Here is a 4,605-nt window from a genome sequence, read left to right as displayed (position 1 = left end):
TGCTTGTATGGACTCAATCTAAGAGATGCAACAGGCCTAAGAACAAACGACTGACAGTGCAAAATCAGGACAGTCATGAGAGAAGAGCCCTGTTATTTGCATGATCGCAAGGAGCACCTCATTTCACATCTCACGAAGTCCATATCGCCTCAGGACTGCTAACATGTTAAAAATTGACAAAAGCTGTCATATTATCTAGTTGACTGAAATCAATCTAACAAAGGTATGGTTCACATCACGTAATCACAGTTAAAATGTTTTTTTCTAGCTTTTCTGTTATATACTGAATTGAACCTAACTATAGAATTAGAAAGACCATATAACAGAATATACCTAAAAACACCAGAAAATTAATCAAATACTCCCTCTGTCCTAGAATACAGTGCATTGTGACTTCTAAAATTTATACAGAAATATAAGGTATTCTATGTGGTGCCCATGCTCAGATTTGACTAAGTTTGTTAAAAAGGAAACCATAATTTAAGGAGAACCCCCTTAACTGGGTATAATCCATGGGTACATGCGTCATTTGAATATTCTTAAGTTATCTTAAACTTTTGGAATGCATTATATTACAAGATGGGGGGAGTTGATGATGCAGGATGCTTTAAGAATAACTTCAGCACATCAACTCTTCAGCTCAGCAAGATCACAAAGGCAGGAAGGTGGAACTTACTTCCACTAAAAGGGGATGAAATTCTACTTAGGTATCACCTACAACTATGCACAGAGCCTGCATTATTAAGTAAGACCTTTTTCTACTTCTCTAGTGCTTGCAATTCTCACAATAGTGAGTTTTCCTATCCATTGGTGCAGCACAATGGTAACAGAAGTACTGTTTGCACCTTCAAAAACAGAACAAAAAAAAATTGTAAGTCAGATGATAAAAAAAAATTTGTTAGTCAGATGATGGAGATCAGATGAATATCAACAACCAAAATTCAATATATACTTTTGTGCTTATAGGACCAGTAAAATTGATATTTAAAATTGCTGGGACTAGTTTGGTAGTCACAAAATCTAATAGGCACAAAACTAGAAACACAAGCCCAAATCAGAATTCAGAAGTAACCAAAAAGATCAAATAAAATCATGCAGAACAACAAAAAACCATGCTAGAACTTGATAGAATGTTACATTTTACCCAACCCAGGTCCTCACTGCATGGCAAACTACTAGCTCTTAGAAACTAGTTTCCATGAGAAATAAAACCTAGTTTCACTTAAGGAACTTGTTCACAGCCCAAAAGGAGATGGACATGGAGGTTTTTGCTTTAAACACAAAAAATGGGAACCTGTTGAATATTCCCTTTGGTACATACCAATAAATATACCTTAGCTATTCTTGCTGCAAAATGTAGGGTGTAGATACAAACAATAATTATATATTTCCTATTATAAAATCATTTGGCTTCCCTCATTTTCAGCATACAAGAGTACATGACTGTTTACCTATTTACATACAAGACAAAAATAAGAGGACAGTTTTAATCATTCTCCCATGTCATTCACTGAGACTGAAAGTGATAGTTAATATAAACCATATATACATAAAATCATGAAAAGGACCTTCAACAGTTCCAACAGGACCAAAAGTAAAGGCAAGATATGCTGTTCGTGGAAAGGGTCAGCAATCAAATCAGCTGGTAGCTTTATCATTTGATACCACTAAATGCTGAAGCAATCAGTGGCAATACAATATCATTATTAACTAGTGTACTACTCATAAATAGTAGGCATAGTTGCATGTTCAGCTTGCTCCACTATGGTGTCCTTCTCAAGCACCGATCATCAGCTAATACCTATGTCATCACCAACAAAATTTGATGTATATGGTAAAAGTAATGGAAAAGACAAATTTGACATGTCTAGACTTCTAGAGTGAAGGGGAGATTGTATTCCATAAGAATTATTGTTCCTTTCACTCCTCTCTTATCATGAACATCAATTAGACTTTCTCGTCTCCTGTCCATAATCATACGAACAACCTTTGCCAACTTGGTACAACCCCCCTACCACCACAGCCCACTCCACCCCATACTCAGCCTTTTTGTCCTATTTCTATACATGACCCCAGTCTTAGAGAAGAATACGAATTGGAAGAAAGACATGATTAGATAGAAAAAATTACCTGCAATTTATTAGCAAGCACCCAGATTTTCGCGAAACATACATCCTGCACTTGGGGCACCTCTGCCATTTCTCCTTGTCAGCAAGTTTCTTAAGCATCAAATCATTCTCCCCCTTCTCGTCATCCCCAAGCTTCTTAAATTCCTTGCACTTGATCCCATCGTGCCATGGCACACGGCAGCGAGCACAAAACAGCCTGTGACAGTGGGGGCACTCTGTTTCCCTGATCTCCACGGAGCCATCATTTAGTAACAGTGCGAGCAATCCTTGAACGGACAGTAGAACTTATCATCACCCAGTAGCTCCTCGCACAGCACGCCATTCCACCGGTCAAATAGTTCAGGCGGGATGATATCCCGGCACAGATCCATCTCAATAATCCCCGTCTCACACGCGGGGTCAGGGCACCCGATCACGGCTACGTTCTCGGCGACCTTGCTGGCGACATACCTTCCAACGCAGCTGTTGCAGAACGCGTGAGCGCAGTGGCTCACAACAAACTTCTCCGCAGCCTGAACCCTCTCGAAGCAGATGGCGCAGTTGAAGCGGTTGCGCTTGGACCGCTTCGTCTTGGAGTCGCTCGGGTCGTCTTCCACATTGCGTCGGATCAGAAAAATTAGGCGAGATCCAAGTGAATCGTAAGCATCTAGGTATCGAGAATTCAATGTTCAATTCGAGAGTGACAAGTACCTTCTAGCTGAAGCTTGCGCTTTCCTTTGCCATCCAGAGGAGTTTCCTTAGGGGTGGCGGAGGTACCGGCCTTAGGGGTGGAGGAGGCACCGGCGGGGTGAGAGGAGGAGGATGCGGAGCAGGCGGCGGCCGGCTGGGCGCGAGAGGTATCAAGGGAGAGGAGAATGGCCTCCTGAATCTGGACCTCCTCGGGGCTGTAGGACTCGGTGAAGTAGGCGTGCCCGTCTTCCTCGTCCGAGGGGGGTCCGCGGCGCCGGCGGCGGAGGCCTCCATTGCCGGCGAGGGGTTGTGCTGGATACCGTTGGTCAGCCACCCGCGGTCTTTTAGATGAGAGAGATCACGAGAACAAGAAGTGGGGCCGGTAGGTCAGCCACCCGCGGCATCGCCGTCACGGGCTCACGGCGGCGAGTGTGGGACTGCATATCCCGGTTCGTTCGCTGCGAGCGAACATCGTTCGTGGTGATGGTCATGGTCCCAAGAGGCGTGATGCAGTTTTCTGATTTTTTTTCTTGCTTTTTCATTTTTTTTCATATTAACCTACCCATGTTTCTTCTATGTAATGTGAATGATTTTTCATGTTTAAAGTTTGTACAGAACAAATTGTGCTGGATAAGTTGTTTATATTTTTTTTTTCAAAAGACGTTGATCGACCAAACTTTTTGTATAAGGTATGTTTTTGGTAAATTTATTATATATAAAAGTTGCGCTAGGAAAAGTTGTGTCGAGAGATTTTTATACTTTCATCTATTTTTTCTTCTTTTCCTTTGCTTCATCATGTTTTCATATTAGTCTACCCATTTTTATTCTATATAATTTGAACAAAATTTTAGGTTAAAAAGGGTCAAGAATAAATTATTTTAAATAAATTATGAATAAGTTATAACATTCGTATAAATTATCACATAAAGGTTGCTAGAAAAAGTTGTGTTGAGAAATTGTCATGATGAAGATGCCCACTAATAGTCATATGAACAAAAGTTGGGTTGCAAAGGTCATGTAGTAAAGTTTTCATCGTAAGTTGTCTATATAAAATAATGCCAAAAGCTATATTGAGAAAGTTGTGATAAGTTTTGTTCCTTGAAATGTTATACATAAAAATTATAACTTTGTAGCTTTCTAAAAATGAAAAGTTAAGGAAATGAATGTTTCCTAAAAAGGAAAGTCAGACTATCATTATTGATTTCTAATCCAGTGAACGTTTGATGATTAGTGAACCCAAACTGCGCACGCAACATGGAGCATCCATTACATAGATGAACGGACCAAATCAAATGCTATAGTAACCATCGAACTAACAGGTGAGCACGATCGGTGATTTAGGGAACAATTCTCTCACTTGGTGATCGCTGCAGTGATTTAGGGAACGATGATTCTTCTCTAAATCAGCACAAACACGTATAGCTATATTAATAACTATGGAGAGAGAGCAAGCAAAAAGTACGAGCTCAAGCTATCTCATACCACAAGGGCATGTTTGGTTCTCCTCAGGCTGCACAAGCAGAGGCATATGAAGCTGCCTGAGCAATATATTTGGTTGGCTGCATGTGTTACAGGACTTACACGAGCGGTTGCAGGCTGACAGGATACGCTCGGTGGATGCAAGATAAGGGTGGCAGATGCACATGTCAATTTCACAAACCAGATGTGTTTCATCTTCTCAGGCAAGTAACCAAACATCATCTCATTGTTTTTGCCCTCATACAACCTTACCAAATCTTTTTTAAATACGGTACCACTTAGCCTACGACTCCTCATCTAGGATATAGGATGCAATCTTCATCTGAGA

General features: G+C 40.8%; 1 pseudogene; it reads right to left on the bottom strand.

Moving 5' to 3' along the window:
- Positions 1 to 468: 468 nt before the first annotated feature.
- On the bottom strand, positions 469 to 3,309 carry LOC136546243 (E3 ubiquitin-protein ligase RSL1-like; annotated as a pseudogene).
- Between the last annotated feature and the right edge of the window lie 1,296 nt (positions 3,310 to 4,605).

Source organism: Miscanthus floridulus, chromosome 3 (assembly GCF_019320115.1).
Source record: "Miscanthus floridulus cultivar M001 chromosome 3, ASM1932011v1, whole genome shotgun sequence".
Lineage (NCBI taxonomy): Eukaryota > Viridiplantae > Streptophyta > Magnoliopsida > Poales > Poaceae > Miscanthus > Miscanthus floridulus.
Note: the sequence above shows the minus strand (reverse complement) of the source record. Positions and strands in the feature narration are given on the sequence as shown.